This window comes from Eurosta solidaginis, unplaced genomic scaffold (assembly GCF_040869045.1).
Source record: "Eurosta solidaginis isolate ZX-2024a unplaced genomic scaffold, ASM4086904v1 ctg00000118.1, whole genome shotgun sequence".
Taxonomy (NCBI): domain Eukaryota; kingdom Metazoa; phylum Arthropoda; class Insecta; order Diptera; family Tephritidae; genus Eurosta; species Eurosta solidaginis.
Window position 1 is genome coordinate 36894 of NW_027136880.1, and position 23980 is coordinate 60873.

Consider the following 23980-nt stretch of genomic DNA (forward strand, 5'->3'; position numbering starts at 1 on the left):
TCATTTCCGGGGTTGTTTAATTAATATGGACACTACTTTTTAAAAGTGCTGTCGTAATTTCGGGATCGTTTTCTGGATCATTTAGGAGTTGGTTTTAGTAAATAATTTTGGCATTTAACTACGCAGCTGGTTATAATTGCTTTATTTACTAAAAACAAAAAACAAAGAAAAAACTAAGAAAAATGTGAACAAAGATACGCGTAAATTGCGTTTCATTGGCATTTGGCTGACTGGCTTGTTTGATTAAATTTATGTGTGTGGCTGCATATGAATGTGTTGCTTGGTTGGCTTGTTGCATGTAAAAAATTATATATGTATGTGTATGTAAATATGAATATGACATTAATAAGCTAACATAAGTTTAATGTTTTTCATAGTTCCTATTATATATCCGGTGCTTTTTTCTCATACTCAGCCCACACAGCACAACGATAAACATAAACTCATAAGAAATATCTCTTCGATTGTGTGGCATTAAGTAACTCCAGTACAGGCCGGAAATAACTGCAATATTATTATGTCTGCTTGGCGCTTCTTGAAGGATAATCTTAAAATAAATTTCTTTTATGATATAAAGCCTTTTCCGTTTCTTATTTTGTGTATGTATATGTGCATGTGTATGATTTTCCACCAATATCATTTTCCTACACATACGCCAACATTTGCATTCGCGTCCAAATTAGTTTGTTGAATTGATCGTAAATCTTCGCAAATTCTTTGCGATTGTCTTGCATTTTGATTAACTGAAAATATTTTGGCTATTTAAGTGGGCAAGTTGTCAAAAGTTGTTGTTGTCACTAGCTCATTAATACATACATTGTTGTAATATATGAAGCGTTTTCTTTTTACGTTTGAAATATTTATAACTACACTTGAGTATCCGGGAGTCTTTGTTATATGGGAAAATTGGTTTGCTCTCTTCTCCTCTTCACTCTCTCTCCCATTCTCTTCTATTTATTCTTGTCCATCCCTTATTCCGTTTACCACGAAACCGTATGAAACTAGGGCAGGTAAAGATACACAATTGAGACTTGCCTGAGAAAATTTCTCTCTACGATGTATCTACTTTCTCAGTAAGCAAAGGCATTTGTTATATCATAGCTTCTGCAAAAAAAAAATTATCTTCTTGCCTATCTCTCCTTCTCTCCATATTTGATCCCTGTCTATTCACGGTGTATTTTCACGTTGTCTTCCCCCTTTCCGCTACTTCTACTTAATTCCTCTCCGTCAAATTTCTTTCCCCAGGTTACATTCCTTCCTATCTTCTCCAAATACTTTCTCCATCTTCATCTCCATTTTCAATTCCCCCTTTCTTTCCTTACCCTCTCTTTATTTTTCTTTCTCACACCTTTCTCTTTCTCTCCGTCTCCGTCTCCGTCACCAACTCTCACTCCAATCTATTGTGTTTTCCTCTTATCAGTCTATGGCTTTTTGTTTTATTTTCCCTTTCTCCTTCCCTTTTCCTCTCGCTCTTCTTCCTAGATATTACCCCTTGTTAAAACTCTCTTTAACACATCTTTTTTGATGTCCATAATGTTTCTCAAATATTGAACCATTTAAGGTACCCCAGTGCAAATTTCAAGCAAATGACACCATAAATAATGTGACGAATATTTGCATCACTAAGTGATACCCACATCACTAATCTGATACTAAGTAAATAAAGACACAACAACAATAAAGTAAGCTGCCACTCTTGTGTACATCAAATCAATCAACATTTACTCACATACATGCAAGGCAACGGAGATATACGCACAAACACATGTAGTCCTTAGTAGGGGTATGCGAATGAAGCAGCGGAGAGTATAAAAGCAGCGCAAGCTGAGTAGTCAGTAATCAGTTTGATTTAAACACGCAATTAGTAGTGAAGTAAAAGTTATTGTTAAGTACTCTCAAAGTAGTCTAATAAAGACCATTTTGCATTATTGAATATTGGAGTTATTTACTCAACAGTTTAGTGATTCGAACGTTAGCAGAAGGTTTGGAATAAGCGGATTTTCACTAAATTCGTTACAATACTATTTTTTAAAAAAGGTCGGCCCCTGATCCACTTCGAGAAATTGAAAGTTAATCAAATATTGACTTAGCCAAAAAGGTGCCCCTGTAACGTATTTCAAGCAAATCGCACCATAAATTTGGTTTTTTGGAATAGGTCGGTCCTTGATCCTCTTGTGAAGCACTAACGCTATCAAACACGTACTCCACTCCAAGGGTCGGTCCTTGGAATACTTTCCGAAGAGAAAAGTTTCTCAAATAATAAGACAGTCAAGGAGGTAGCATTGTCCCAAATTTCAAGCAAATCGCGCCATAAATACGATTTTATAGAAAAGTCGGTCCCTGGTTTACTTCCTGGAATGAAATTTTTTTTAAATATTAACTTAGCTAAAGATGTTCCCCTGTACCTAGGACTGCATTTAGAATTAATTCGGGTATGGATGCGCGCTACTTGAGCTCCATGGTTACCCTCACGCTCACAGTGCATGACTCCTGTGTTTGCCATTAATATACTGAAGTTCGCTATAGTTTCACAGACTCATCGATTGTGCTCCTAAAAAGCTAGTTTACTATCTAGCCTCACCTCCATATATTTCTTTGAGTTGCATGTTTCTACTTGCTGGTTTCAAACCGCGACATTCCTGATAATGTGAATGCGCCTCCTCCGAATCCGTTTTTGCTGTTGCGTGCTGGAGACCGTGACTGGCATTCATCTATTTAAATTACGCCTGACCTGATTTAGTTTGAGCTGCGCCAGTTCAGAGCTTTGTACTGTTATGACAGCTGCCGCAAAATTTGTTTGACCGTGGTTGGTTTCGTACTTAAGATTTCAATTATTTCGTTACCTTGAAGGCGCGTTCTATTGCCTGAACTGACTGAACCAAACGCATTCTTGACGCCCAGTGTGAGTCTGAAATATTGCCTCATCCGCTAGGTCTCCGGGTAAAATTTTTGGGTACTACCCCCCATTTCAGTATATGTAGCTCCTTATATTCATGACGTTCCACTTCACCTGGTCCAGTGCAAAGTTTCCTTCTTCAGTGCTTTTTGCTTTTCCTTCCTCACGTCAAAATAACGGTTTTATGCACTACGAACTGTTATTACGAAACCTTGTGATGTTCGCAGCGGCTGCACAAATGTGTTCCTACTGCTCGGTTACATCACAAGATCGAAGATTACGCTCAGTGGCAAAGTTTGAGGGCCTATTTGAGTGATCATCAGTTGTCGTGAGAACCTTTTCGACGCTCAAATGTTCCCTGTGTTACTGCGTACACTTCCTTCTCTGCACAAAGGTGTGTGCATATTGTGACAGCCACAAGTTAATGGTCCTAGTCGAAATTTGAAACTTAAAGCTTGCGCAAATTCATGTGCTTATCTTTGACCATGAAGAGGCAGTTCGTGGCTTGGTATTACCGCTTACAATATTTAGCCGCGGCGAAGTCCATTAGCCTCCACTCGTTGGGAGATGTTACAACGTGTATGCTTAATTTTCGACTGTTTTACCTAAGACCCCTTTCTTGCTCACCCTGTTGTTAAAGCCATGACTTTGATATCCTATTTACGTAGATCGCACTATCTTTTCCTGCGTAGGGTAAATGTTATTTGTTGAAAAACTTCGAACAAGCACGGACTGGACCGGTATAAAAAAAAAAAAAAATTTAACAGACATGGCGAGTTCCAAGCTCAGCGCGCAACACGGGTACGAAAGGAATATTAGTTACTCACTTATAAACAAACCACTTAATCTGAGACAGACGCTTGCTTGTAGCTGGGCTCAATGCTGAACAGATGCTTCATATCCCGGCTAGCTTGGCTGAGTCAAGTTAGCGCACGTCCTCCATATGATCTCAATCCGTGACCTTTTCCCAACCAGAATAGTATAAAATAATTGGTCACCGGTTTCATTCTTACTTTACTACATCGACAGATAACGCAAAAAATTCATTATTATAAATATGAAAACATACGAACCGCTCAAGTACCGTACTAACTCAAGACTATAGCATTAAGAGACGGTATTATCTCTAATTCTCTACCCTCGCAGTAGTTTCAACTGAAGCTTTAAACATTGTGATATTCTATGAAATGGTGGTTGAGAAATAGAGCCTGCTTTTTTTTCGAGAAGAGGAACAGTAGCCGACCTATTAAAAAAATATTATTTACTTTTCGATTTTCTTGAAATTCGGTGAAGGGATTCCTTTTAGACAAGCTTATATTTGGGACCGTTTCTTTGAGGCAAGTGGACCAGAGAACAACCTATTCCAAAAAAACGGAAAAAGCAAAAGAGGATTTTAACGAGATGCGGTGGTTAAGGAAAAGTGTGAGGGGAAGAGGCAGTTATGCTAAAATCCATAGACATAAAATGAGAAAAGTTACTATAAAATATAGAACTAGAGAGAGAGGGAAAAAGAAGGCGGAGGGGGTTAAAAATATAGAGAAGGAGAGGAAAAATTTGGGAGTAGGAAAAGGAGAAAAAGTGGAGGAAGTGCCAGGATATAATAGAAAAGAGAAGAATCAGGAGACGGGAAGGAAATGAAGAAACATTTAAGTTTACTTCAGTTTTGGTACATGCTCGTTATGACATTTGTCAGAAAAGGTGCTGCATTTTAGATATTTATTAAATCGATTTAGGATATTACCGCTTGTCACCTCAGTTATGGGGAAATTGAGGTGAAAGGGGTATAGCGTGTAGGAGTAGGTTTAGGAGTGAAAGTGGAAAGGGCAGTGGGAATGGAAATGGGAGTGTAAGGGAGAGTAGGTATAGAAGAAAAATAAAAGATAAAGTAGAAGAGATGGGGAGTGAGGCTCACTTTTTAAATATAGGCAAAGCAATTTTCGGGCAGAGCAAAGTCTGTCGCGTACTGTGGTATGTAAATATGTTTACAAAATTTCGGATTAAAAGTATACCTATATAGTTTTAAATACCTACGTTTGTTAAACAGATGCATTCAGCTCAACAAAGGGAGAGGGGAGTAGGAATGGGAGTGGGAGTGGGAGTGGGGTTTGGAGTATGAATAGGAGTGGGAGTGGAAGGGAGAATGCAAAAAGAGATGGATATAAATGGAAGAAAAACAAGTAAGGAAGGCTAAGTTCGGGTGTAACCGAACATTACATACTCAACTGCCAAATTACAGCTTGCAAAACTTGTATATTACCTTTTATTAAATGTTGACGGTGCCACGCCCATTGTCCGAAATTTTACTAATTTTCATTTCTGCGGCATGAGGTCAACCCACCTACCAAGTTTCATGGGAGCGTGTCATTCTGTATTATATTTCTGCTTTTTTAAAATTCTGCTTTTTAAAATTCTGCATGTTTAATGCGAATAATTCTGCTTTAATCGAGTTTTGTTATTATCGTCATACGCAGAAGGGTGTACTACGCAGAAGGACATCACCGTGGCGGTAGCCGCGGTTATACCACACACCGGGGCTTAGCATGGCGTAGCCCAGGGTTATTTTTTATAAGCGCGGCCAGAGGCCGCCTATGCAGAAAGGTGTTCTACGCAGAATTACTGTGCATGGCGCAGCCGGTTTTGGATCGGCTTTTTCCAGAATATTGATTTCCGGTGTTTCGACTTCCGAAGTTATGAATGCATGACCCCTTTAACATTGTTAACATTATATTTTAATACAGAATTTTGCAATACAGAATTTTTAATACAGAATTTTTAAAGCAGAATTTTAGAAAGCAGAATTTTGTTTTTAGAATTTTTTACACACAGAATTTCGACACCAATCCAGTTTGATCGCTTTATCCGTCTTTTGTAATGAATTATTGCACTTTTTCGGTTTTTCGAAATTTTCGATATCGAAAAAGTGGACGTGGTTATAGTCCGATTTCGTTCATTTTACTTACTTACATACCAAATTTCATTAAGATACTTCAAAATTCACTCAAGTTGTCGTGTTTACGGACACACGGACGGACGGGCATTGCTAAATGAATTTCATTTTTCGCCCAGATCATTTTGATATATAGAAGTCTATACCCATCAAATCGATTAGTTTATGCCGTTACGGGCTACCGTTATGCGAACTATTAACTAAACTCTGTGAGCTCTGCTCAGCTGAGTATAATAAAAGATAAAGGTTAAGAAAGGGAAAGTGAGATTCACTTTTTATACTCAGTTGAGCAGAGCTCACAGAGTATATTAAGTTTGATTGGATAACGGTTGGTTGTACATATATAAAGGAATCGAGATAGATATAGACTTCCATATATCAAAATAATCAGGATCGAAAAAAAATTTGATTGAGCCATGTCCGTCCGTCCGTCCGTCCGTCCGTCCGTCCGTTAACACGATAACTTGAGTAAATTTTGAGGTATCTTGATGAAATTTGGTATGTAGGTTCCTGAGCACTCATCTCAGATCGCTATTTAAAATGAACGATATCGGACTATAACCACGCCCACTTTTTCGATATCGAAAATTTCGAAAAACAGAAAAAGTGCGATAACTCATTACAAAAGACAGATAAAGCGACGAAACTTGGTAGATGTGTTGACGTTATGACGCAGAATAGAAAATTAGTAAGATTTTGGACAATGGGCGTGGCACCGCCCACTTTTACAAGAAGGTAATTTAAAAGTTTTGCAAGCTGTAATTTGGCAGTCGTTGAAGATATCATGATGAAATTTGGCAGGAACGTTACTACTATTACTCTATATGTGCTAAATAAAAATTAGCAAAATTGGATGAAGAACACGCCCACTTTTTAAAAAACAATTTTTTTAAATTCAAATTTTAACAAAAAATTTAATATCTTTACTGTATATAAGTAAATTAAGTCAAAATTCAACTCCAGTAATGATATGATGCAACAAAATACAAAAATAAAAGAAAATTTCAAAATGGGCGTGGCTCCGCCCATTTTCATTTAGTTTGTCTAGAATACTTTTATTGCCATAAGTCGAACAAAAATTTACCAATCCTTCTCAAATTTGGTAGGAGCATAGATTCTATGACGGTAACTGTTCTCTGTGAAAATGGGCGAAATCGGTGGAAGCCACGCCCAGTTTTTATACACAGTCCACCGTCTGTCCTTCCGCTCGGCCATTAACACAATAACTTGAGCAAAATCCGATATATCTTTACTAAACTTAGCCCACGTACTTACCTGAGCTCACTTTTTCTTGGTATAAAAAATGGGCGAAATCTGACATAACCACGCCCACTTTATCGATATCAAAAATTACGAAAAATGAAAAAAATGCCATAATTCTATACCAAATACGAAAAAAGTGATGAAACATGGTAACTGGATTGGTTTATTGTCGCAAAATACAACTTTGGAAAAAACTTTGTAAAATGGGTGTGACACCTACCATATTAAGTAGAAGAAAATGAAAAAGTTCTACAAGGCGAAATCAACAGCCCTTGGAATCTTGGCAGGAATACTGTTAGTGGTATTGCATATATAAATAAATTAGCAGTACCCGATAGATGATTTTCTGGATCACCTGGTCCACATTTTGGTCGATATCGCGAGAACGCCTTCACATATACATCTAAGGGCCACTCGCTTTTAAAACCCTCATTAATACCTTTAATTTGATATCCATATCGTACAAAAACATACCAGAGTCACCCCTGTCCCACCCTAATGGCGATATCTCGAAAAGGCGTCCACCTATAGACCTAATGCCCCTCCCTCTTAAAATGCTCAGTAACACCTTTCGTTTGATACCCATATCGTACAAACATTCTAGAGTCACCCCTGGCCCAACCTAATGGCGATATCTCGAAAAGGCGTCCACCTATAGACCTAGTGTCCACTCCCTCTTAAAATGCTCAGTAACACCTTTCGTTTGATACCCATATCGTACAAACATTCTAGAGTCACCCCTGGCCCACCCTAATGGCGATATCTCGAAAAGGCGTCCACCTATAGACCTAATGCCCACTCCCTCTTAAAATGCTCAGTAACAGCTTTCGTTTGATACCCATATCGTACAAACATTCTAGAGTCACACCTGGCCCACCCTAATGGCGATATTTCGAAAAGGCGTCCACCTATAGAACTAAGGATTACTCCCTTTTAAAATACTCATTACCACCTTTCATTTGATACCCATATCGTACAAACACATTCTAGAGTCACCCTGGCCCACCCTAATGGCGATATCTCGAAAAGGCGTCCACCTATAGACCTAATGTCCCCCCCTCTTAAAATGCTCAGTAACACCTTTCGTTTGATACCCATATCGTACAAACATTCTAGAGTCACCCCTGGCCCACCCTAATGGCGATATCTCGAAAAGGCGTCCACCTATAGACCTAATGTCCACTCCCTCTTAAAATGCTCAGTAACACCTTTCGTTTGATACCCATATCGTACAAACATTCTAGAGTCACCCCTGTCCCACCCTAATGGCGATATCTCGAAAAGGCGTCCACCTATAGACCTAATGCCCACTCCCTCTTAAAATGCTCAGTAACAGCTTTCGTTTGATACCCATATCGTACAAACATTCTAGAGTCACACCTGGCCCACCCTAATGGCGATATTTCGAAAAGGCGTCCACCTATAGAACTAAGGATTACTCCCTTTTAAAATGCTCATTACCACCTTTCATTTGATACCCATATCGTACAAACACATTCTAGAGTCACCCTGGCCCACCCTAATGGCGATATCTCGAAAAGGCGTCCACCTATAGACCTAATGCCCACTCCCTCTTAAAATGTTCAGTAACACCTTTCGTTTGATACCCATACCGTACAAACATTCTAGAGTCACCCTTGGTCCAGCTTTATGGCGATATCTCGAAAAGGCGTCCACCTATAGAACTTAGGATTACTCCCTTTTAAAATACTCTTTACCACCTTTCATTTGATACCCATATCGTACAAACACATTCTAGAGTCACTCTGGCCCACCCTAATGGCGATATCTCGAAAAGGCGTCCACCTATAGACCTAATGCCCACTCCCTCTTAAAATGCTCAGTAACACCTTTCGTTTGATACCCATATCGTACAAACATTCTAGAGTCACCCTTGGTCCACCTTTATGGCGATATCTCGAAAAGGCGTCCACCTATAGAACTAAGGATTACTCCCTTTTAAAATACTCCTTACCACCTTTCATTTGATACCCATATCGTACAAAACACATTCTAGAGTCACCCCTGGCCCACCCTAATGGCGATATCTCGAAAAGGCGTCCACCTATAGACCTAATGCCCACTCCCTCTTAAAATGCTCAGTAACACCTTTCGTTTGATACCCTTATCGTACAAACATTCTAGAGTAACCCCTGGCCCACCCTAATGGCGATATCTCGAAAGGGCGTCCACCTATAGACCTAATGCCCACTCCCTCTTAAAATGCTCAGTAACACCTTTCGTTTGATGCACATATCGTACAAACACATTCTAGAGTCACCCCTGGCCCACCCTAATGGCGATATCTCGAAAAGGCGTCCACCTATAGACCTTATGCCCACTCCCTCTTAAAATGCTCAGTAACACCTTTCGTTTGATACCCATACCGTACAAACATTCTAGAGTCACCCCTGGCCCACCCTAATGGCGATATCTCGAAAAGGCATCCACCTATAGACCTAATGCCCACTCCCTCTTAAAATGCTCAGTAACACCTTTCATTTGATTCCCATATCGTACAAACACATTCTAGAGACACCCCTGGTCCACCTTTATGGCGATATCTCGAAACGGCGTCCACCTATGGAACTAAGGATCACTCCTTTTCAAAATACTCATTAACAGCTTTCATTTGATACCCATATCGTACAAACACATTATAGAATCACCCCTGGTCCACCTTAATGGGGACATCTCGAAAAGGCGTCCACCGATAGACCTAAGGCCCACTCCCTCTTAAAATGCTCAGTAACACCTTTCATTTGATACCCATATCGTACAAACAAATTCTAGAGTCAGCCCTGGTCTACCTTTATGGCGATATCCCTAAATGGCGTTCATCCATAGAACTATGGCCTACTCTCTCTTAAAATACTATTTAATACCTTTCATTTGATACACATGTTATACAACCACATTCCAGGGTTACCCCAGATTGATTTTCCTTATTTTGTCTCCATAGCTCTCAACTGAGTATGTTATGTTCGGTTACACCCGAACTTAGCCTTCCTTACTTGTTATATATAAGCAAAGCAATTTTCAGGCAGAGCAAAGTCTTTCGCGTACTCCAGTATGTACATATATTTACAAAATAACGAATAAAAAGTATAACTACATAGTTTTAAATACATACGGTTGTTAAACAGATGCATTCCGCTCAACAAATTTATATACAACAAAAATTCGAAATTCTACAGCCAAAATTCCCATGAACCGTAGCGAAAGGGCGCCATAACTTAACCCCGCCGTAATATTTGGGGGTTCTGCTATTGCATTTATGCTCGCAAGTGTCCTACACATTCTGCACTCTACGCTCTAGTTATATCACTTAATTTTGGAAATAAGTCAACTTCTTGACAGCAACAAATCATTCATCAGCTTTAAAATAAATAACTCGGTGTTTGAAAATGTTTCCCCTTCGCTTTAAAAGAAAAAAGGGGGAGCCACTTGCTGTAGTCCTAATAAGGGAAGAAGCACTGATGGCGGTAACTTAAATAGGCCACTAACAACAAACCGTCGTTGACAAGTAGCGGTAAAAGCATAGCAAGTGAAAAGCTGAGCGGTGTATTACTATATATACGTAATTTTACAACAGTGCTGTATGTTGTTGGTGTCACCGTTACAGTTGATGATGTCACCTCCGTGGCATATAAACATGATCATAAAAATCATTAACATCTGGTGTGACTAACTCCAACAACTGTGCGATTTTAGTATGTAAGTCAGATAGCAACAACATTAAGAAAGTTCACCACAACAACAAGCAAGCAACATATATTTAAAAATTAAAATTTTAAATCATGCAGTAGCGCAGCTGCCATTCTCTGACTAACAACAAAATCCCATGCAACAGTGCCGAATGGCCTATAATGAATTTTGTTCATCGTTCCACCGAATATTTATTTATCCACCAGCATGATGGCAAGAAACTTCATTTATTTCAAGCGAGTAAAACAGAGCTTCAATCCAACTGATGAGGTTGGGTTGCAGGTACCCAGTATAGCTGCCATAAGCATTTTTTTGGCCTGACCAAATTCTCTAACGGTCATACTGGCTTACAGTTATTAGCGAATCGTTGCGTGGTAACGACGAGGTTACGAATAAAGCGAACATCAATCTAGGATATTTCCTCCACAGAGTTGAATACGTCCCGACCGAGCCTAAAATGACTGGACGATTTCACCTCGTCAATCTCTATACAGCTAGCACAGATTGAGCATAGTCTCACATTGGGTCGTGCCCAGTTAACTCTTCACTTACGATGGATGTACGAAATTTCGTAGACCAGATACCTCCGGAGTCTACAACTACACCCTGTATTAGCCCTTTCAATGGCTAAACCAAACTAGCAGTGAAATAATTTTTTTAAGGCAATAATCCCACCATTTAGGCCCTAAGAAGATATACAAAATGGCATTTGATTTTTACCTGCTCGGGTTCCTTTTTTGTGGGTGGTCCGTTATAATGGTCAAGGGTTGTAGAGCAATATACATCCAATGTTATAGAAAATTCGAATGAAAACCCATTTTTGCCCAATATTAGTGTATCGAGGAATGATATAATAGAAAATAAGGTTATTTATTGCTGCGTAAATTCCCTTATGGACTTTAATAATTATAATGGTAGTAATAATATAGAAATATTAGTTGTAAACAAAACAGAAACTTCATTCGTAAAAAATAATTATGATAATAATAGATAGAATAAATCCATATAAATGTAAGCTCTAGGCTTGTGATAATTATCATTATAGTTAATGAAACAATTTGTTCCCCTTTTTACGCATAAAAATACTTCAAATTTTTCACATCTTATGTAGTTTTTTGCGTTACATTTGTCGTAAGCGCAACGTTGAGCATTTTTTATATCATTGAATTTTGAACATGACCCACTTGATCCTGTCTTACATCTAAACTTTGACCCAAACGTCTTCGTTTATCTGACGGCGATGATATGGCGCATTCTGGCTTTCTAGCCAAAGGACGACCAACGCGTTTCAATCCGTTATTGATGAATAAAAGTGTTGTTGTTGCTGCACTGCAAGCATGGTTTCCTTCGTATAATAGTCTTCACCTTCGCTTGAATGTCCTTCAGTCTCCGATTCAGGTGGTTTTCTAAATGAATTGAACTTGGCAGCATGGGAGTATCTGCTTCGTCATCACTTAGATTTAGATCAAGTCCATTCTCGATTGCTCCTAGCAGTTTGTGTTTAAGTTAGTGGTGTTTTGTATTCCCTTCTTCTCTTTCTTTCTTCTTTATCTTCCATGGCTAAAAATCAAAACAAGCCTTAGTCTATTTCAAAATTAAACTTTGAAAAAAGTAAACAATCAGTTGGTACTAAATAAATAGTATCTATATATGTACATATACGGTAAATATCGATCAACTATAACTGTATTGGAGACAGCACACACACACACACCTTACACATATTACTTTATAAATATGTATATAAATAAATTAAATAATGTAATTGAAACACATATAAGTTGCAACAGAACTTACGAAAATTTTTTTAAAAATCCTTAAAAAAATTTATTGAATAACAATCGTTGATTGCTTTTGTCCATTATAATGGACAGGACATAAGCAGTCCTAGTTTACTTACCTCAGAATGTATCAGAATGATACCGGTACAAATGTGTTATTTATATAATATTTTACCAAAAAGATCAATTTACGAAGCACGTAAAAATTTTGACCACTTTTTTTTGGGATAAAACATTTAAAATCGCAACACATACAAAAAACGCTTAAGCTCGCCAGAAACCGCAAATAAAACTAGCAAAATTTCAATTTTTTGAAGATGTGTCCATTATATTTGGCAAATCCAATGAAAGGGTTAGGTAGTATAATACCTACAAGCCTGCTTAGCTGACTCGATTACCATCAGTCCAGAAGCAGAGAGGAAGCAGATTCCCAAAGTCTAGCTAACGGAGCTCCATATTCTCTACTGGCAGCCATATTCAGTTCCAAAGTGCGTACCCGCACCAACAGTTCAAGGTGGGAGTTGCTAGGGATATTTTTATGGCTTGGCACCAATACACTTTTTCTAAGTAGTTTAATGACACAGCGAATGAAGTTAAGCACGCATTACAGACCTCCGTTAACTGAATAAGCCACCTGACTAGCATACCATCTACCACATCCTTAATAGCCACCACTTCCTCCTGTGAATTGGAGCTACTGACTTTCGCAATCCTCACGTTCAGCCTAAATTAGTCCGTGTACAGGTTCACCAGACTTCCTTCCATTAGATCCGCACCCCATTCTTCCCTCGAGAGAATATAAGTGGTAACAGGGGTAACAGCAGCAGTTGAAGAACGCCCTATCTCAGAATTTGTTGCAAAAACCCCTATATAAGCTTAAATTCAATACATTTTGATATAGGCTGCGGTCTTTGTGAAAAAATTCTGCGATAAGGCGTTCTTCAGCTGGGTTCTGAGACAGGGTGTTTTTGAAGCAAATCCGGAAATAAGCTGTTTTTGAAAAATAATCTCAGATTCGGCGTTTTCGAACTGGCAGCCGAGATTTAATATTAATGATCTTCCATTCGTAAAAGGTGTGACGCCCTCATCGCAGCCGTATACAGCATTGCCCTTATAAGTTAATTTTTGTTTTTCACACGGTGTCAGTGCAGCATGCAAGTGCATTTTTCCACATGTTGCCACAAAAATGTCAACACCGCCCTGCCACCCGAAATGTGCTGCCGTCGATTGGCCGATCGTTTTGAATTTATGACTTTCGCTGGAAAAGTATTTTATAGCACTTTTAATTATGTGTACATACACATATACACATGGGTACATACAATCATATCCAACAATAAAGCATACTCCCCACTCAAGTGGTTGTGGAGTGGGGTTTAGCTTGTCTATGTAGCGCTTCACCACTTACGCTCACCCATAAGCCCTTCTACACGGCACACATTTGTCACAAACGCCTTTACTCATCTATACCACGATTTAGGAAATGCATCAGCACAATTGCAACAGTGTTTTTCGTAGACTACGTGTGGCGGTATATATGTGCGTGAGTTTGTGTGACAGTGCGATAAATGTAGCACATAAACTCTTTAACACTCTTTGACGTAATTAAAAGTATTTTACATTTTTCTTATTTTCCCTTCCTCAAAATCCGATATGAATATATATATATATATATATATATATATACCACATACATACATGTATCTTCCATTTGTTGTTGAGGTTCTGACACTTAATGCGGGAGTCATTTCAACTCCATGAAAATGTCGCATGTCGTCTTCGTTGTCCATATCATGGCAATGGTTGCATCATTCGCTAGCGATGGCGACGACAACGTCATCATTGTCAGTGGGCAATTTTTATGTGCTACTCGCATTATTCATTTATTTGTTTAGTTTGGAAATGGTTTTTGGTGTTGTTGTTGTTGATGCTTTTGGAGTATTAGAATTTTTAGCCAGATGCAACAACAATAAGCAAACAAAATAATTTTAAATACACATACATTTTTCGCCCCTCAGTTCATTTGAGATCATACAGCAACGAACAGAAAAACAGCAGTTGCAACTATTTTTTAATTTTCGTCAATTAAGTGTTTCTTAAATTTTTTACTTTCGATAATTTAACCAAAACTTCAATAAACTTTGCAAGTTAATCTCAAAAACATTTGCGAAAAATTCGAAAAAATTTTACAAAAATTTCGAGCTTCTTATTTAGAGTTCTCCAAATTTATTTGAGTATGCAGTTTCGAAACCCAATCCAATTTAACAAAGTCCAGAATTTTGAAAATTTTCTGGAATTTTCAATTTTTTTCGAAAACTTTTTTCAGTTGAATGTTTTAATAAATAAGTCAGGAAAAACTTTAACAACCCGACATCGGGACAAATAAGGCAATAGCTGTTTCCTTATACCTTGTATATCTCTTCAAATCTTTTTCTCCCGAAATTGGGAACTGAACCCACATTCCTGGGATGATCGACTTGCATAATTTCAGTTACCAAATTGACAGAAGTTGTTTCTTAAAATATCGAAGAAAAAAAAGGAAGAATTTAATTGACGATATTTGATAAAAATTGTCACTGCTATTTTTCTGTTTGAGGCTGTATATATGTATCTATGAAGATTGAACTACATTAGACCGATTGAAAACTTAATTTTCCGCATTTTTCTATGAAACACGCGTGAAAGTATCGTATTTTGGAAAAGAATGAACTTTCGAGTTTTAGCTCTTAATATTAAAACTGACTATCATTAGTCTCAAGTTAACTCAATCGGGCGCGGTTATGACAATTTATCGATCTACGCTAGCGCCAGACACGCGCAAATCGCGCCAATCCTGAAGATAATAGGGGTTTCTGTAGCACTCTTTCTTTTTTCAATTGAAGGAGTATGGGACAGGATTAATATGAAATCTGCTATAACTGTCTGCCATAGGCGATAAAAGCTCAAAAGGTTTTCTCAATGTTTATGTTTATAACTTTAAAAAATTATCTCAGAATACTTCAAGATGGCCTATAAATCATCGGCTACTTTAAGAAGTTATCTTTCTTTAATCGTAGGGCAGAAGAGGAGTATTTGCGGAATATATGTGGTAGCATTTTGGAATACGAAAACATATATTCAAGAATTCTAAAGGCACATAGTTTCATACATCAAGCGAGGGTCTGAGAATCCCTTTATTCTGAGAATCGCCTTCCTCTTCATCTTGCGATAGCTTTCCAAACTGTTCGTGATATCAGAGTTAGTCTTTTCAAACAAATAAAAAAGCTGTATTTTACTAATAGATTCAGTATGATATTGTTGTTGTGGTTGTAGGGATAAAAATGGTCTTTTGCCGGATATAAATCCGGTACATTCCTGTTACAAGCACCAACACGATACTAGCCTAACCAACTCGGGAAATATTAAATATGTCATTGAAACTTCTCTCAAAAAGAAAAAAAGGAGACGCAGAAATACGTAAGTGTGAAGAGCTTGAGATTCTTGCCAACAGAATAGCGCCTGATTTTAATAACAAATTCAGCGAATGACGGAAATTTCAACACCATTGAAATTGTGACCTGATAATCTATGTTAACATTGAGGGTACACTCTCATTCCGTTCTTGTCTTTTCGTCTGGGTGGACGTGAAGTGTCATCCTAGGTTCAGCTACAATATATTAAGGCTAATTTAGTTCAGCTGAAAATAATAAAAAAGGTTGGATTCTGGGCTCCATACTGGCATTTTGGCGGAGTTAGAAGATGCACTACCTCCCTTACCTAGAGTTAGGGGAAGTTTTTACACTCCTAACTGGAATCAGTGTGAATAATACCAAACATTATTTTGTATCTGGCGTGGTGCCATTAAAAAACCAGGGAAAAGATAACGAGCCACAATCTAAGGAGGCATTGCCTACGGAAATATTCAAATATGGTAGCAAACTGTGCTTACTATCAGGGATTCAGCCTTTCAACTGATTGAACCTTTTGAGTGTGTCGTAAGACAACAGAGGGCATTTTCGCTATTTCTCAAACTGGAAAAAGATCGTGATAAGAAATAACTTTATTTTATTTTTTCCTCGCAACTCTTATACGGTTGCGCAACACCACCAGCTTAGCGAATTGGACCCTGCGTCCCTCTGAATGGCTCAAAATTAAACGAGGTTCCAGTTAGGAAAGGAAAAAATATTAGTATTAATATTATTATTAGTGTTGACCTAAACATTTTTTTAAGCAATAAGATATCAAGTGCATACTGTTGGTTCCCGAGATCTCGCCCTTGACTTGGGAAACATTTTGAAAAAAAAAAAAAAATATTGTTTTTTTTCCAATCGGTCTTATGTCGCATTCAGTGTGTATAATTACGTAAGCATTCGTAATGCCGCCTCATTTGTTTGGACAATTTTATTGGTTGCATTTTGTCGCTTCAAGTTTATAAATTAGATATTTAAATCTAACAATAATGTGGGAAAATTCTGTTCGTGAACGTAATTAATGTTGGCAAGCTAATGTTGCAATGTCTATATGCAATTGGTAAAGGGCTTGAGAAATGTGGAAATTGTGTTTGGCGACTTAATTTTTATTTGTTGACGGGTTAAAGATGACGGTACACAATTAAATGTTATATCTAATTTAGTGTTAAACAGATGCCATATTACTCAATTTTTGTTGTAGTGGCATCAATTGAAGAAATAGTACAGTTTGGAGTTTTAAGAATTTTCATTTAATTTCGCACGGTACGGGGGCACCCTTTACAATACTGAGTGGAGAAAGAACACATATTTGTTCTGCCACACTTTGCATCCGATTAGCACCAACTCGCAGGTAATCATTATAGATAGTCAGCTCATTATCGACGTATCTGCTTAAAACTTATTTCTCTACAGTGTATTTTGTTTTCACAAACTGTGGTAAAAATATAACCTTATAAGCAGTTAGGATGATAATCAGAGTTACGTGAATACCACCAATAATATTTTACAAAATTTAAGAAAAAGTTTTGTTGGCGTATTCTCAGAAAACTATTTACCTCAAATTACTTTCTTAAAAATTCAATAAAATTTTTAGAGACTGTGTAAAAACTTTCTTGTTTTGTGTCAAATTTAAAGAAAATACCTTTATTGTTTTTTAAAACCTTGAGTTCAGCTTCAGAATTTTCTTAAGTGAATAGGGGTATTCTCTCTGTCTAGAATCCATAGGTTAGGTTAGGTTAACTGGCCCGTCCATGAGGACCTATATTTTTTTTAAATGCAAGTTTCATACAATTTTATATGGAAAATATTTCGCATCAGGTGGTCAATTTATAAATGTTTGACTCCATTCAGATCTACTAAAAGTTTTATTTAGAACAACTTTTCTCTTTCCAAAATAACGTTGTTTGAACAATTTCAGTAATAACAGACTTAATCCAGGCTAAGGCTTGTAGGCAGGCTAGACGAATTAGTCACAGTCCAGCTTGGTGGCGAATTAATAAATTGTGGAGGTATCGACTGCAATAAGCGTAGCTAGACGTTTACGCCGATCACTTTATCGGCGGTGGCGGCGTAGGCTCCATTATATACCGACGGCGGCGTGGGGGGCGCGCCGGCGTACGCCGGTATTCTTCCTTTAAAAAGCTTGATTTTGCTTTTTAAAAAAATAATTTTTAGGAAAGGTTTTGTTTTATGTATTTAAGGAAATCAACGCGTTGGCAATTTCGGTATGATTCGGGGTTTTTGCCGCAAGATCTCGCAGACCGTTCAAACATTTTCAGAAGTAGCCCCTTGATGAGGGATTTTTCCTCGTTCACTTACTCCAGAGCGGCTTCGAGCCTAACCCCGGTCTTTGGAATTGGTACTGCTGCGTCTGCTGAAAAGAAATAGAGGTACATAAAATAGCCACACTTTTGTCTGTATATCTCGTGCGTAGTTTCACCTAGGGTTAACTCCTAATAATCGTCGTGAACACAATTTCTTTAAATCATTTGTGGCTCCATGGGGGTCACGCACAAAGGTGACTTACGGTTGCCATTAATGGTCTATTAATAATCATGACTCTCGTGGCACAGGGCGCCTCCAATTTTTTCGGCTGTTTTAAGAGCTACAATTCCCGATGTGCAAGTAGCAATCCCGACCACCACGCTACCACGCCAGCACAGAAGCTATAGGACTGCGACTTCGAACTCATACCTTCGTCGACGTCACTTTCCTAGAAACTCTAGGTGTAGCTTTGAAGACTTTCCCACGAATACTTTTATCGCGCTATGCCGCCGAGCTACACCAGAGAAACACCTTGAAACGTTAGGGAGTGACTATTCGGCCAAGGATGCCGCCTTCGAAATCATAAGCAGTCTAAGTGGATGTCATTGCTTCATGGGTGAAGCTCGTATAATCTTCGGCGCATTTACATAATTAAAATTTTACAAGGACCCTGGAAAAAATTTTTATAATATAGACCAAAGTTTGCAGACGTTTGGTTTCACAACATTTATTTCGATAGTCTTAGTTAAATCAAAACGATACTTTAGAATAAAAGTCGACCGATTTTAAGTTGAAAGATGTTTTCTGCTATTTTCCGGCCTTGTGATATAAGAGCTCATTATGGATGACCGCGTAGCTTCAGTTTTCAGACTAGTTCGACTGTCCACTAAGTTAGAGTAGTAGCACACACCGTCATTAGTTCGACTGTCTTGGGAAAGCTTTTGCTTCACCATTTTGAGTATTCTTGCGAAGGACAAAGCCTCACCTGGTAAATATATGTGCTTAGGTATTTACATTTGTAAAAGGAGCCGTAACGTGTAGGTTATATTTAAACTTGGTTGATAGGCTTTAATCAATTTGATTCACTCCAAGGGACTAGTTTTGGATAGGGCCGCCAACTTTATGTCAAACCGGGAGACTTGGGCGTTGAAGGAGGAAGTGTGAAAATCAAAATTAACATTTCAGACGCTATTGTATAGTTTCGAAAATAAACAACAGATTTTTGAATGTAAGCCCAAATGATTTTTCAAACCTCATACGTACATACATATATCCTCAACTTAAGTATGAGGTAAGAAACATTTCAAAGGAGTGTTTATGCCCCTAGAACCTACTAAAGGATTTTGCATCAGTGATTTTGCTTATTCTTTCAGCCAATCGCAACATAATATTAAAAAAAAAAATCGGCACATTTTTGCTTTTTTTTAACAAATTGAGGATAATTTGAAAAGCCTTGGGTCATTTTATTTGAATTCATTGTTCATTATTATTTTTTTGAAAAAAATATGCAAAGAGAGCATAAAAATTTATTATATAACTTTTCTTTTAGTGTTCTGTTTTAATAACTTGGTGAATTGGGTGATTCAAAGTCCGTGTTAAGCTGACATCGAAAACGTTTGTTTTTATACTCAGTTGAGCTGAGCTCACAGAGTATATTAAGTTTGATTGGATAACGGTTGGTTGTACAGGTATAAAGGAATCGATATAGATATAGACTTCCATATATCAAAATCATCAGGATCGAAAAAAAATTTGATTGAGCCATGTCCGTAGGTCCGTCCGTCCGCCCGTTAACACGATAACTTGAGTAAATTTTGAGGTATCTTGATGAAATTTGGTATGTAGGGTCCTGAGGACTCATCTCAAATCGATATTTAAAATGAATGATATCGGACTATAACCACGCCCACTTTTTCGATATCGAACATTTCGAAAACCCGAAAAAGTGCAATAATTCATTACCAAAGACAGATAAAGCGATGAAACTTGGTAGGTGAGTTGAACTTATGACGCAAAATGGAAAATTAATAAAATTTTGGACAATGGGCGTGGCGCCGCCCACTTTTAAAAGAAGGTAATTTAAAAATTTTGCAAGCTGTAATTTGGCAGTCGTTGAAGATATTGTTGGAGCTAGAAGCCTTTTTCTAGCTCTGGATTCCCAATGAAAAAAAAACTCGAATATAATTTATTTTAACTTTATTAAATAACAAGAGTTAGTCTTAACGCGTGGGTGGTTGAAACTATAATAATTCCTTTAATTATATGTGCAGCTATAGCCTAGCGACAGCGAAGATTCTTGAGTGCTGTTTGTTGTTGTATTATGCGACCGGTGGTATGGTTTTGTGCCGTGCCGAAATATTCATCTTTTATGCACGCAATTTTGTATAAGTTCTTGATTAGCGGTACCTTTAATGAAAAACATCAAAACAAGTTGCTGTTAGGTGAATCGCTGCTAGCGTCCTACCGGTGATAAATTTTGATGCTTCAACATCCAGCCGCCCCTGGGAAGCGATGCTTTACAGTATTTACTGAGAATTTTCGATTGGAATCTTTGCTATCTTGGTGATTGCTCTTTTGTGTGTGCCGTTGGCAGTTTTCACCACAACTACTCGTACCTTTCCGTCTGAACCTTCAATTGTTTCTATAACGCGGCCCATTGGCCATTTGAATGGTGGATTGTATTCTTCGGATAACAGAACCAAGTCATTTTTAATTATGCTTGGAGTCGATGATTTCCACTTCTTTCGAAATTGTATCTCTTGGAGGTAGTCTTTACTCCACTGAGTCCAAAATTGTTGTTGAATAATTTGATATCGCTTGAGAGTTCCAGTTTTTAATGATTCCAGAGACGGTTCGGGTATGGAGGTTAAAGATCGACCGATAATCAAATGTGCTGGTGTTAATGGGCGAAGATCGTCTGGTGAGCTTCACATGGACATAAGTGGTCTACTGTTAATCATTGCCTCAGTTTGGCAACAAAGTGTATGAAGTTCATCGAATGTGAGGATATGGGAGCCAATCGTCATTCTCAGATAATGTTTAGCTTGCTTGACCGCAATTTCCCACAGAACACCAAAGTGAGGCGATCTTGGGGATATGTATTTCCATTCGATACTTTCCATGGCGCAGGCCGATTGAACATTGTCTGTGTGCTGTTGAGATGTGTGTTGATGAAGAAGTTGCTTTAGTTCGCGGTTTGCTCCGACAAAATTGGTGGCGTTGTCGGAGTAGATAATCCGACATTTGCCGCGACGAGAAATGAACCGTTTCAAGGCAGCAATGAATGCATCTGTGGTGAGGTCTGGAAGCAACTCCAGGTGGACTGCTTTGTGCTAAAACATATAAAGATTGCTTTATATACTTTAATTGGCGCTTTACCTCTGAGACTTTGGGTGATGAGCAAAGGGCCACAGTAATCTACTCCAGTTTTCTCAAAGGGCAGCTATCTCACTACTCTGTCTCTTGGCAAATCTCCCATTAATTGCTCTGTCAAAATTGGTCGAAAACGATAACAGGTAATGCATTTGTGAAGTTCGTGCTTGATGGTGTTTCTGGCACCAATTATCCAACACTTTTCTCGAAGAATGCTGAGTAATGTTTGACACCCAACGTGCATTTGATGCCGATGAAAGTGCATGATAATGGTACAAACGAAAGGGTGCGATTTTGGTAATACGGTTTGGTGCTTTTCATTAAAACTTAATACAGAGTTTTTGAGGCGGCCTCCAACTCTAATTACTCCGTTGTGCATGAAAGGTGTTAATTGCGAGAGTGGTGATTTCCGAGGTACTGGTAGATTTGACTGTAAATTTGTCAATTCTTCGCTGATTGTGTGATTTTGAATAATCTGGAAGACGGTGAGTAAAGCATTATTCATTTCCAAAGGTGTGATATGATCATGGTGGCTGGGGTGCCTTATTTTTCGAGCTGCGTCAATGAAGCGGCGCACATAAAAAAAATGCGAAGAATTTTGGTGTAGTTATTGACGAATTTGTGCTCACCGACGATGTCTACTTTGTGTTTTACTATTAATGTTGTTTTCTGCCGACGACGTTCCATGATTTCGATGTCGATATTCGATGGTGGTGGTGGCCAATGGTTATGTTCCAGTGTAAGGAACTTGGGGCCGTTAAACCATAACTTGTTTTCAATGAGCTGGTCTACCTTTGCCCCGCGTGACAGTATATCTGCTGGATTCAGCTCGCTTGGGATGTGATGCCATTGATAATTGTTGGTGAGCAATTGAATTTGTGTTACTCGATTGCTGACGAATGTAGTCCATCGCGATGGGTCACCGTTTATCCAGCAAAGAGTGATAATTGAGTCTGTCCAGCAGTGAATGTTGGCTGGATCGTGTTTTGGTTTGCTGCACACTGACTCCAACAAATCTGCTAGTAGCAATGCAGCACACAACCCCAATCGAGGGAGACTAATTTCTTTTGTAGGTGCAACTCGAGGCTTCGCGCACAACAGCCCCGAACTGGATTTAGTTACCAAATATATTGATGCTCCATATGCCTTTGTGCTGGCATCTGCAAATGCATGCATTTTAGAATCATAATTGAACGGTACTAACCTTGGCACTTGAATATTTTCGATAAGAGGAAGTTTGCTCATGAAAGCCTCCCATTGTGTGTGCACGTCAGGAGGTACACTTTCATCCCAATTCAAGCGAAGCTTCCAGAGTTGTTGCAATAAGATCTTGCACGTGACAATTAGAGGATTGAGTAACCCGAGGGGATCGAAGAATCTAGCGATGTGGGACAGAATGCTTCTCTTAGTGATCCTAGGTGATATTGGTAGTGGTGTATAGCGAAAAACAAAACTATCTTGAGTGGGGGACCACATAAGGCCCAATGCCTTAACGTAGTCGATGTCATCTAGCTGTATGATTTGTTCTCGCTCTGTTTGTGGTATTTCTGCTATGATGCGTTGATCGTTCGAGGCGAACTTCCTTAATGGAAATCCCCCATTGCTCAAAACTTCGATCACTTCTTTCTTAATTTTGATGTCTTCTTCGACCGTGGACGCACCCGTCATTAGGTTGTCCACATAAAAATCGTTGTGAATGACAGGCGCACCGATTGGATGGGATGACATGTGCTGAAGTGATAGTTGCTGCAAACACTTTGTAGCTAGATAAGGTGCACATGCCGTCCCGTAGGTCACTGTTTGGAGCTGATATGTCACGATGCGGTCGGTTATTTCGTTGCGCCACAAAACGCATTGCCACTTCGAGTTTTGCTTGTCAACCAAGATCTGTCGGTACATCTTGGCGATGTCAGCCATCAGTACGAAGGTGTGGATCCTGAACCTGATAAGAATCGAAAAAAGGTCTTCTTGAACTGTGGGACCAACAAGCATATGGTACGCCGTTATTGTGTTCATGATGACCGCGTCTATCGTCGAAGAATACATTGTGTGGAGTGCGTGTAGTTCTACCTTGCACAAGAACTTTTGACCCGCATAAGCCTATGCCACTGATCTCCAAGGGAACTCTTTTGCGAGATACGTGCAGCAGCTGAGCCAAGCGCTCCGTTATGAAATGCAATTGCGATGCGGAATCCAGTAGTGCACGAGCGACAATTTTTGTGCCTGATGAAGTACTAAGCTGAACCAAGGCAGTAGCTAACACAACTTCTTGGCTGTTCTGACAAACCTGCAGTACGGC